Genomic DNA, 13099 nt, shown 5'->3' on the forward strand with positions numbered 1-13099 from the left:
TGCAACCTTCCAGAGATGCATGCTCTCTATTTTCTCTGATATGGTGGAAAAATTTTGGAAGTCTTCATGGATGACTTCTCAGTATATGGAGACTCATTCAGCTCCTGTCTTGTCACCTGAAACTTGTTCTGAAAAGATGCCAAGAAACCAACCTAGTTTTAAACTGGAAAAGTGTCACTTCATGGTGACTGAAGGAATTGTTCTTGGGCATAAAATCTCAAACAAGGGAATAGAGGTAGATCAAGCAAAAATAGAGGTAATTGAAAAATTACCACCATCTGCCAATGTTAAGGCAATCAGAAGCTTTCTGGGGCATGCAGGATTCTATAGGAGGTTTATAAAGGATTTTTCAAAAATCGCAAAACCCCTAAGCAATCTGCTAGCTGCTGACACGCCATTTGTGGTTGACACAGCATGCCTACAGGCGTTTGAAACGCTGAAAGCTAAGCTGGTCACAGCACCAGTCATTTCTGCACCGGACTGGACATTGCCATTTGAGTTAATGTGTGATGCCAGTGATCATGCCATTGGTGCAGTACTGGGACAGAGCATGACAAGCTTCTGCATGTCATTTATTATGCCAGTCGCGTTTTAAATGATGCCCAGAAAAATTACACAACCACAGAAAAGGAATTACTTGCAGTGGTTTACGCCATTGACAAGTTCAGATCCTACTTAGTAGGATCAAAGGTGATTGTGTACACTGACCATGCTGCTCTTAAGTATCTACTCACAAAGCAGGATTCAAAACCCAGGCTCATCAGATGGGTATTGCTTCTGCAAGAGTTTGATATAGAAATAAGAGACAGAAAAGGGACAGAGAACCAAGTAGCTGATCATCTGTCCCGGATAGAGCCAGTGGAAGGGACGTCCCTCCCCTTCCTTGAGATCTCTGAGACGTTCCCTGATGAGCATCTATTTGCCATTCAGGAAGCACCATGGTTTGCCGATATTGCAAACTATAAAGCTGCAAGGTTCATACCCAAGGAGTACAATAGAATACAAAAAAGAAACTAATTATTGATGCAAAGTACTACTTGTGGGATGAGCCCTATCTCTTTAAGAGATGTGCAGACGGAATTATCCGTAGGTGTGTCCCCAGAGAGGAAGCACAGAGAATCCTATGGCATTGCCATGGATCTCAATATGGAGGCCATTTTGGAGGTGAGCGAACAGCCACCAAGGTCCTCCAATGTGGCTTCTATTGGCCCACACTCTATAAAGATTCCCGAGAGTTTGTACGTAATTGTGACAGTTGCCAAAGAGCTGGTAATCTGCCTCATGGTTACGCCATGCCTCAACAAGGAATCTTGGAAATAGAGTTGTTTGATGTATGGGGAATTGACTTCATGGGACCTTTCCCACCATCATACTCAAACACTTATATTCTGGTGGCAGTTGACTATGTATCAAAATGGGTTGAGGCTATTGCCACACCCACCAATGATACTAAAACAGTGCTGAAGTTCCTCCAGAAACATATCTTTAGCAGGTTTGGTGTCCCTAGAGTGTTAATCAGTGATGGGGGCACTCACTTCTGCAATAAACAGCTTTACTCTGCCATGGTTCGGTATGGAATTCGCCACAAAGTGGCCACTCCATATCATCCACAAACCAACGGGCAAGCTGAAGTCTCTAACAGAGAATTAAAGAGAATCCTGGAATGGACAGTAAATACCCGTAGAAAGGATTGGGCAAGGAGCTTGGATGATGCTCTGTGGGCTTACAGAACAGCATTCAAGACCCCTATAGGGACCTCTCCATACCAACTCGTGTATGGTAAGGCATGCCACTTGCCCGTGGAACTGGAACATAAGGCCTACTGGGCAACCAGATTCCTAAACTTAGATGCCAAATTAGCAGGAGAAAAACGATTGCTCCAGCTAAATGAGCTAGAGGAATTCAGATTCACAGCTTTCGAAAATGCCAAGCTTTATAAAGAAAAATAAAAAAAGTGGCATGACAAAAGCTGTCATCTAGAATCTTTAACCAGGACAGAAGGTCCTGTTGTTTAACTCTAGACTCAGGCTATTCCCCGGGAAACTGAAATCCCGGTGGAGGGGACCATACGTGATTACAAGTGTGTCACCATATGGTTATGTGGAGCTTCAAGATATTGATTCTGATAAGAAGTTCATTGTCAATGGACAGAGAATCAAGCATTATCTTGAAGGCAACACTGAGCAAGAATGCTCAAGGCTGAAGCTAGATTAAAAGCTCAGCAAGGTCCAGCTAAAGACAATAAAGAAGCGCTTGCTGGGAGGCAACCCAGCCATGGGGCAACAATCCTCTAAGCATTTTGCCCTATTTTTATTTTTATTTGTTTATATAAAGTTCACTGACACTAAGGTAAAGAATCATTTGCATAAGTTTACAGGGTTACAGAAGGAATCTACACACAAAACAAGATAAGGAGCTTACTGGCAAGAAAATGCCAGTGAAGGCCATTTTGGGCGTTCAGCGCCCAAAATGGGCATCCATGGGCACTGAACGCCAGTAAGGATAGCTATCTGGCGTTCAACGCCAGAAAAGGGCAACAACTGGGCGTTGAACGCCCAGGAGAGCAGCATTTGGGCGTTGAACGCCCAAAACAGGCAGTGTTTGGGCGTTCAAACGCCAGGATGGTGGGGAGGAGCTCTCCTTCTACCCATCTCCTTCTTTTTCTTTTGCTTGAGGACAAGCAAAGCTCTAAGTTTGGTGTGCTTATCCGTGATCACTAAGATCATGGCCCCTAAAGGAAAACAACCCACTCCAAGAGGAGCAAGGGCGTGATTTAAAGGAACTAAAGCGCAAAATCTCTCTTGAAGGACCAAGCACCTCACAGACTAGAGGAACATCTACTTCCCAAACCTCAAGGTTGTTGAGTTCTAATCTTAGCCTTAACTCTGTGATAACTGTTCTTATTTTAATTTTACCTTAGGAGTCATATAGTAGTAATTAGTATCTATTTTGATTTTATCTCCAATTAAGCTATAGTTTATTTTTCTCATCATCAGCAAACATGAATAAAGTAGTAGATCTTTTGAATAAGAAGCAATAAAATTTCGAGTTTTAATAAGAGAAATTCTAATTGGTTAAATGTGGTGGCAATGCTTTCTGTCTTCTGAATGAATGCTTGAACAGTGCATATGTCTTTTGAATTTGTTGTTTAAGACTGTTAAATTGTTGGCTCTTGAAAGAATAATGAACATGAGACATGTTATTGATAATCTGAAAAATCATAAAAATGATTCTTGAAGCAAGAAAAAGCAGCAAAGAGCAAAGCTTGCAGAAAAAAAAAAAAAAAAGCAAGCAGAAAAAGCCAGTAACCCTTAAAACCAAAAGGCAAGGGCAAATAAAAGGGATCCCAAGGCTTTGAGCATCAGTGGATAGGAGGGCCTAAAGGACTAGAATCCTGGTCTAAGCGGCTAAACCAAGCTGTCCCTAACCATGTGCTTGTGGCGTGAAGGTGTCAAGTGAAAACTTGAGACTGAGCGGTTAAAGTCAAGGTCCAGAGCAAAAAGAAGAGTGTGCTTAAGAACTCTGGACACCTCTAATTGGGGACTTTAGCAAAGCTGAGTCACAATCTGAAAAGGTTCACCCAGTTATGTGTCTGTGGCATTTATGTATCCGGTAGTAATACTGGAAAACAAAGTGCTTAGGGCCACGGCCAAGACTCGTAAAGAAGCTGTGTTCAAGAATCATCACACTGAACTAAGAGAATCAATAACACTATCTGAATTCTGAGTTCCTATAGATGCCAATCACTCTGAGCTTCAATGGATAAAGTGAGATGCCAAAACTGTTCAGAAGCAAAAAGCTACTAGTCCCGCTCATCTAATTAGAATCTGAGCTTCATTCAAAAACTCTGAGATATTATTGCTTCTAACCTATTAGTCTTCTATTTTATTTGTCTAGTTGCTTGAGGACAAGCAACAGTTTAAGTTTGGTGTTGTGATGAGCGGATATTTTATACGCTTTTTGGGGATAATTTCATATAGTTTTGAGTATGTTTTAGTTAGTTTTTGTCTATTTCTAGTAGTTTTTAGGAAAAATCATATTTCTGGACTTTACTATGAGTTGTGTGTTTTTCTGTAATTTCAGGTATTTTTCTGGCTGAAATTGAAGGAGCTGAGCAAAAATCTGATTCAGGCTGAAAAAGGACTGATGATGCTGTTGGATTCTGACCTCCCTACACTCAAAGTGGATTTTCTGGAGCTACAGAACTCGAATGGCGTGCTTCCAATTGCGTTGGAAAGTAGACATCCAGGGATTTCCAGCAATATATAATAGTCCATACTTTGCACAATAATAGACGACGTACACTGGCGTTCAACGCCAGTCCTCTGCCCAATTCTGGCGTCCAGCGCCAGAAAAGGATCAAAAACTGGAGTTGAATGCCCAAACTGGCACAAAAACTGGCGTTCAACTCCACAAATGGCCTCTGCACGTGGATTGCTTAAAGTCTCAACCCCAGCACACACCAAGTGGGCCCCAGCACACCAAGTGGGCCCCAGAAGTGGATCTCTGCATCATCCATCATAGTCCACTCATATTTTGTAACCCTAGGCTACTAGTTTAGTATTTAAACAACTTTTAGAGACTTATTTTGTATCTCATGACATTTCAGATCTAAACTTTGTATTCTCTGACGGCATGAGTCTCTAAACCCCATTGTTGGGGGTGAGGAGCTCTGCTGTGTCTCGATGAATTAATGCAAGTATTTCTGTTTTCTATTCAAACACGTTGTTCCTATCTAAGATGTTCATTCGTGCTTAACTGTGATGAAGGTGATGATCAGTGACATTCATCACCTTCCTCAAACCATGAACGTGTGCCTGACAACCACCTCCGTTCTATATCCGATTGAATGAGTATCTCTTAGATTCTTTAATCAGAATCTCCGTGGTATAAGCTAGAACGATGGCAGCATTCATGAGAATCCGGAAAGTCTAAACCTTGTCTGTGGTATTCCGAGTAGGATTCAAGGATTGAATGACTACGACGAGCTTCAAACTCCTGAAGGCTGGGCGTTAGTGACAGATGCAAAAGGATAGTAAATCCTATTCCAACCGGATCGAGAACCAACCGGTGATTAGTCGTGCTGTGACAGAGCGCGTGAGCATAGTTTTCACTGGAAGGACGGAAGGTAGCCATTGACAACGGTGATCCACCAACACACAGTTTGCCATAGGGGACGTGCGTGCGTGAACAAGAAGACAGAGGAAAGCAGAGATTCAGAAGACAAAGCATCTCCAAAACTCCAACATATTCTCCATTACTGCACAACAAGTAACTTTTAATTTATGCTCTACTGGTTATTCACAATTCAATTGATAAACATAATTGACTTCCTGACTAAGATTTACAAGATAACCATAGATTGCTTCAAACCAACAATCTCCGTGGGATTCGACCCTTACTCACGTAAGGTATTACTTGGACGACCCAGTGCACTTGCTGGTTAGTGGTACGAGTTGTGAAAAGTGTGATTCGCAATTCGTGCACCAGTAGACCAGGGAAGTTCAGCTGACATCTTGTTCAAAATTGCCTTTGGCAAACTCGGCCTGGATGAAAAAGAACTCAGAGCATATCCGAACAGCCTATTCGGGCTGGGAGACACTCAATCCAACCACTTGGGTACATCTCACTGCACACAACCTTTGGAAAAGGAAACCGATCAAGGACACTCAACATAGACTACATCGTGGTCAACGTGAGTTCAACCTACAATGCCCTAATAGGTCGGACAATGTCAAATCAGCTCGGCGCAGTAGTCTCGACTCCACATCTGTGCATGAAGTTCCCAACCATAGAAGGGATAGCTATGATAAAAGCATACCAGAAGACGGCACGCCGCTGTTACAACGAAAGTCTAAACCTTAGAGGCAGAGGAGAAGAATTCCACACCATCGAACTCGGGAGAGTTCGAGGGCGGGAAGAACTTCATCCACAATCCAAAGGCAAAATAGAAAAAGTCCAAATCGGAGATGTCCCAGATAAAACAACCAATATCGGCACAATCCTTAAAGGAGATGTAAAAGAGTCACTCATACAGTTATTAAGAGATAATGTCGACCTCTTCGCATGGAAGGCCGCAGACATGCCAGGCATAGACCCCAAACTGATGTGCCACAAGCTGGCAGTATACCCAGGATCTCGGCCAGTACAGCAGAGATGTAGAAAGCTTGGGCCAGAACGATCCCAAGCTGTGGAAGAGTAGGTACAAGCTCTAAGGGAGGCAGGATTCATAAGGGAAGTCAAGTACCCACTATGGCTAGCTAACATCGTCTTGGTGAAAAAATCAAATGGGAAGTGGCGGATGTGCACCGACTACACCGATCTCAACAAAACTTGCCCAAAAGATCCTTATCCACTCCCAAGTATCGACGCTCTGGTAGATGCCTCCTCTGGATACAAATACCTCTCATTTATGGACGCTTATTCGGGATATAATCAAATCCCAATGTACCCACCTGATCAAGAAAAAATCTCATTCTTAACCCTAAAAGCAAACTACTGCTATGTCGTCATGCCATTCAGACTCAAAAATGCAGGGGTCACTTATCAAAGATTAATGAATAAAGTCTTTGCAGACCACATCGGGAAAGTCATGGAAGTCTACGTGGACGACATGTTGGTAAAGACACAAAGTGAGGAGTCATACTGTCCGACCTCGCCCAAGTATTCGACACTATAAGAAGCCATGGTATGTGACTTAACCCTGCAAAATGCACTTTTGCAGTAGAAGCTGGCAAATTCTTGGGTTTTATGCTCACACAAAGAAGAATCGAGGCAAACCCGGATAAATGCCAGGCTATACTTAACATAAAGAGTCTGACCTGTGTCAAAGAGGTACAACAACTCAACGGAAGATTGGTAGCCTTGTCCAGATTTCTAGCTGGGTCAGCAATAAGATCTCTCCCTTTCTACGCCACTCTAAAGAAGGGAAAGAGGTTTGAATGGACAGCAGAGTGCGAGCAGGCCTTCCAGGATTTAAAAAGGTTCTTGGGAAAACCACCTATTCTAACTCGGCCACGAGAAGGAAAGCCACTTATATTGTACCTCGCAGTAGGCAATCGGGCAGTAACCTCAGCACTAGTCCGAGAGGACGACAGTGGACAACAACCTATATACTTCATTAGCAAATCACTACAAGGGTCCGAACTAAACTACCAAAAATAGAAAAATTCGCCTATTCTCTCATACTAACATCCCGATGACTTCGCCCATATTTCCAAGGCCATATCATCAGGGTTCGGACCAACCAGCCCATAAAAGGCATTCTACAGAAGACAGACTTAGCAGGAAGAATCTTACAATGGGCAGTCGAGTTGTCCGAATTTGACCTTCAATATGAAATTCGGACAGCCATCAAATCATAGTATCTGGCCGACTTCATTGTAGAGTTTACGGATACCCCAGAAATCCCTACAGAATAGAGTCTCTATGTAGACGGTTCCTCAAACAAAACCGGAAGTGGCGCATGCGTGATAATAAAAAGCGATCAGGAACCCAAATCAAACTTTTCCTCAAATTCGGGTTCCCTGCTTCAAATAACCAAGCCGAATATGAGGCACTACTAGCTGGTTTGAAGCTGGCTTGATGCCAGGGTATTTTGGCCAGTTTCACTGACCTTTTCTTTAAGGTTTAAAGGTAGTTTCATGCATTTTCTTAGGAAAAAAGCAAGTTTTGGGTAAATAATCACTTACATCTTGATTCAAGCAAACATTGTGAATTTTACATGATTTCATGAGAATTATGCATGAATTAACGGATAAATTGAATAATGCATGTCTCATAACTTGGATCAGAGCTTTGATGCACTTTATTGCTTGATTTTAGGATAAAGGAAGCAAGGAAGAACCACGTTAGCAGCCACATTAGTCTAGCTAACGTGACCACTAACGTGGAATGAAGGCTAGCTTGCAACGTTAATGAGAAAAGTGATTGCCAATAACGCCTTCGTGAGCCATCATAGCCCACGTTAGTTGCCACGTTAACTATGTTAACGTGGAAGCTAACGTGGAAGAGAAGTAGGACTCCAATGTTAGTAGTAAAAGTAAGTGCCACTAACGTTCCAAAAGGGGCAATTGGCCACGTTAAGAGCCACGTTAACTTAGTTAACGTGAGCTCTAACGTGGAAGAAGAAGATGATGCAAACGTTAGTGACACTCACCTTTGTCACTAACGTTGGACTAACCTCATATTGGCTACGTTAAAAGCCATGGTAGCACGAATTGCGAATCACACTTTTCACAACGCGTACCACTAACCAGCAAGTGCACTGGGTCGTCCAAGTAATACCTTACGTGAGTAAGGGTCGAATCCCACGGATATTGTTGGTTTGAAGCAATCTAGTAAATCTTAGTCAGGAAGTCAATTATGTTTATCAATTGAATTGTGAGTAACCAGTAGAGCATAAATTAAAATTACTTGTTGTGCAGTAATGGAGAATATGTTGGAGTTTTGGAGATGCTTTGCCTTCTGAATTCTGCTTTCCTCTGTCTTCTTGTTCACGCACGCATGTCCTCCTATGGCAGCTGTGTGTTGGTGGATCACCGTTGTCAATGGCTACCTCCCATCTGTCCAGTGAAAACTACGCTCACGCGCTCTGTCACAGCACGGCTAATCACTGGTTGGTTCTCGATCCGGTTGGAATAGGATTTACTATCCTTTTGCGTCTGTCACTAACGCCCAGCCTTCAGAAGTTTGAAGCTCGTCACAGTCATTCAATCCTTGAATCCTACTCGGAATACCACAGACAAGGTTTAGACTTTCCAGATTCTCATGAATGCTGCCATCAGTTCTAGCTTATACCACGGAGATTCTGATTAAGGAATCTGAGAGATACTCATTCAATCGTATATAGAACGGAGGTGGTTGTCAGGCACACGTTCATGATTGAGGAAGGTGATGAGTGTCACAACTCATCACCTCCATCACAGTTAAGCGCGAATGAACATCTTAGATAGGAACAAGCGTGTTTGAATGGAAAACAGAAATACTTGCATTAATTCATCGAAACACAGCAGAGCTCCTCACCCCCAACAATGAGGTTTAGAGACTCATGCCGTCAGAGAATACAAAGTTTAGATCTGAAATGTCATGAGATACAAAATAAGTCTCTAAAAGTTGTTTAAATACTAAACCAGTAGCCTAGGGTTACAAAATATGAGTGGACTATGATGGATGATGCAGAGATCCACTTCTGGGGCCCACTTGGTGTGCTGGGGCCCACTTGGTGTGTGCTGGGGCTGAGACTTTAAGCAATTCACGTGCAGAGGCCATTTGTGGAGTTGAACGCCAGTTTTTGTGCCAGTTTGGGCGTTCAACTCCAGTTTTTGATCCTTTTCTGGCGCTGGACGCCAGATTTGGGCAGAAGGCTGGCGTTGATTGCCAGTTTACATCGTCAATTCTTGTGCAAAGTATGAACTATTATATATTGCTGGAAAGCCCTGGATGTCTACTTTCCAACGCAATTGGAAGCACGCCATTTTGAGTTCTTTAGCTCCAGAAAATCTACTTTGAGTGCAGGGAGGTCAGAATCCAACAGCATCAGCAGTCCTTTTTCAGCCTGAATCAGATTTTTGCTCAGCTCCTTCAATTTCAGCCAGAAAAATACCTGAAATTACAGAAAAACACACAACTCATAGTAAAGTCCAGAAACATGAATTTTTCCTAAAAACTACTGGAAATAAACTAAAAACTAACTAAAACATACTCAAAACTATATGAAATTATCCCCAAAAAGCGTATAAAATATCCGCTCATCACAACACCAAACTTAAACTGTTGCTTGTCCTCAAGCAACTAGACAAATAAAATAGAAGACTAATAGGTTGAGAAGCAATAATATCTCAGAGTTTTTGATTGAAGCTCAGATCCTAATTAGATGAGCGGGACTAGTAGCTTTTTGCTTCTGAACAGTTTTGGCATCTCACTTTATCCATTGAAGCTCAGAGTGATTGGCATCTATAGGAACTCAGAATTCAGATAGTGTTATTGATTCTCTTAGTTCAGTGTGATGATTCTTGAACACAGCTTCTTTATGAGTCTTGGCCGTGGCCCTAAGCACTTTGTTTTCCAGTATTACTACGGATACATAAATGCCACAGACACATAACTGGGTGAACCTTTTCAGATTGTGACTCAGCTTTGCTAAAGTCCCCAATTAGAGGTGTCCAGAGTTCTTAAGCACACTCTTCTTTTTGCTTTGGACCTTGACTTTAACCGCTCAGTCTCAAGTTTTCACTTGACACCTTCACGCCACAAGCACATGGTTAGGGACAGCTTGATTTAGCCGCTTAGGCCAGGATTTTATTCCTTTTTGGCCCTCCTATCCACTGATGCTCAAAGCCTTGGGATCCTTTTTATTACCCTTGCCTTTTGGTTTTAAGGGCTTTGGCTTTTTCTGCTTGCTTTCTCTTTTTTCTTTCTCTCTTTTTTTTTTTTCTGCAAGCTTTGTTCTTTGCTGCTTTTTCTTGCTTCAAGAATCATTTTTATGATTTTTCAGATTCTCAATAACATGTCTCATGTTCATCATTCTTTCAAGAGCCAACATATTTAACAGTCTTAAACAACAAATTCAAAAGATATATGCACTGTTCAAGCATTCATTCAGAAGACAGAAAGCATTGCCACCACATTTAACTAATTAGAATTTCTCTTATTAAAACTCGAATTTTATTGCTTCTTATTTAAAAGATCTACTATTTTATTCATGTTTGCTGATGATGAGAAAAATAAACTATAGCTTAATTGGAGATAAAATCAAAATAGACTAATTACTACTATACGACTCCTAAGGTAAAATTAAAATAAGAACAGTTATCACAGAGTTAAGGCTAAGATTAGAACTCAACAACCTTGAGGTTTGGGAAGTGGATGTTCCTCTAGTCTGTGAGGTGCTTGGTCCTTCAAGAGAGAATTTCTGGCGCTTCAGTTCCTTTAAATCACGCCCTTGCTCCTCTTGGAGTGGGTTGTTTTCCTTTAGGGGCCATGATCTTAGTGATCACGGATAAGCACACCAAACTTAGAGCTTTGCTTGTCCTCAAGCAAAAGAAAAAGAAGGAGATGGGTAGAAGGAGAGCTCCTCCCCACCATCCTGGCGTTTGAACGCCCAAACACTCCTGTTTTGGGCGTTCAATGCCCAAATGCTGCTATCCTGGGCGTTCAACGCCCATTTGTTGCCCTTTTCTGGCGTTGAACGCCAGATAGCTATCCTTACTGGCGTTCAGCGCCCACTGGATGCCCATTTTGGGCGCTGAACGCCCAAAATGGCCTTCACTGGCGTTTTCTTGCCAGTAAGCTCCCTATCTCTGTTTTGTGTGTAGATTCCTTCTGTAACCCTGTAAACTTATGCAAAAGATTCTTTACCTTAGTGTCAGTGAACTTTATATAAACAAATAAAAATAGGGCAAAATGCTTAGAGGATTGTTGCCCCATGGCTGGGTTGCCTCCCAGCAAGCGCTTCTTTATTGTCTTTAGCTGGACCTTGCTGAGCTTTTAATCTAGCTCAGCCTTGAGCATTCTTGCTCAGTGTTGCCTTCAAGATAATGCTTGATTCTCTGTCCATTGACAATGAACTTCTTATCAGAATCAATATCTTGAAGCTCCACATAACCATATGGTGACACACTTGTAATCACGTATGGTCCCCTCCACCGGGATTTCAGTTTCCCGGGGAATAGCCTGAGTCTAGAGTTAAACAACAGGACCTTCTGTCCTGGTTCAAAGATTCTAGATGACAGCTTTCTGTCATGCCATTTTTTTTATTTTTCTTTATAAAGCTTGGCATTTTCGAAAGCTGTGAATCTGAATTCCTCTAGCTCATTTAGCTGGAGCAATCTTTTTCTCCTGCTAATTTGGCATCTAAGTTTAGGAATCTGGTTGCCCAGTAGGCCTTATGTTCCAGTTCCACGGGCAAGTGGCATGCCTTACCATACACGAGTTGGTATGGAGAGGTCCCTATAGGGGTCTTGAATGCTGTTCTGTAAGCCCACAGAGCATCATCCAAGCTCTTGCCCAATCCTTTCTACGGGTATTTACTGTCCGTTCCAGGATTCTCTTTAATTCTCTGTTAGAGACTTCAGCTTGCCCGTTGGTTTGTGGATGATATGGAGTGGCCACTTTGTGGCGAATTCCATACCGAACCATGGCAGAGTAAAGCTGTTTATTGCAGAAGTGAGTGCCCCCATCACTGATTAACACTCTAGGGACACCAAACCTGCTAAAGATATGTTTCTGGAGGAACTTCAGCACTGTTTTAGTATCATTGGTGGGTGTGGCAATAGCCTCAACCCATTTTGATACATAGTCAACTGCCACCAGAATATAAGTGTTTGAGTATGATGGTGGGAAAGGTCCCATGAAGTCAATTCCCCATACATCAAACAACTCTATTTCCAAGATTCCTTGTTGAGGCATGGCGTAACCATGAGGCAGATTACCAGCTCTTTGGCAACTGTCACAATTACGTACAAACTCTCGGGAATCTTTATAGAGTGTGGGCCAATAGAAGCCACATTGGAGGACCTTGGTGGCTGTTCGCTCACCTCCGAAATGGCCTCCATATTGAGATCCATGGCAATGCCATAGGATTCTCTGTGCTTCCTCTCTGGGGACACACCTACGGATAATTCCGTCTGCACATCTCTTAAAGAGATAGGGCTCATCCCACAAGTAGTACTTTGCATCAGTAATTAGTTTCTTTTTTTGTATTCTATTGTACTCCTTGGGTATGAACCTTGCAGCTTTATAGTTTGCAATATCGGCAAACCATGGTGCTTCCTGAATGGCAAATAGATGCTCATCAGGGAACGTCTCAGAGATCTCAAGGAAGGGGAGGGACGTCCCTTCCACTGGCTCTATCCGGGACAGATGATCAGCTACTTGGTTCTCTGTCCCTTTTCTGTCTCTTATTTCTATATCAAACTCTTGCAGAAGCAATACCCATCTGATGAGCCTGGGTTTTGAATCCTGCTTTGTGAGTAGATACTTAAGAGCAGCATGGTCAGTGTACACAATCACCTTTGATCCTACTAAGTAGGATCTGAACTTGTCAATGGCGTAAACCACTGCAAGTAATTCCTTTTCTGTGGTTGTGTAATTTTTCTGG

This window comes from Arachis hypogaea, chromosome 11, assembly GCF_003086295.3.
Source record: "Arachis hypogaea cultivar Tifrunner chromosome 11, arahy.Tifrunner.gnm2.J5K5, whole genome shotgun sequence".
Lineage (NCBI taxonomy): Eukaryota > Viridiplantae > Streptophyta > Magnoliopsida > Fabales > Fabaceae > Arachis > Arachis hypogaea.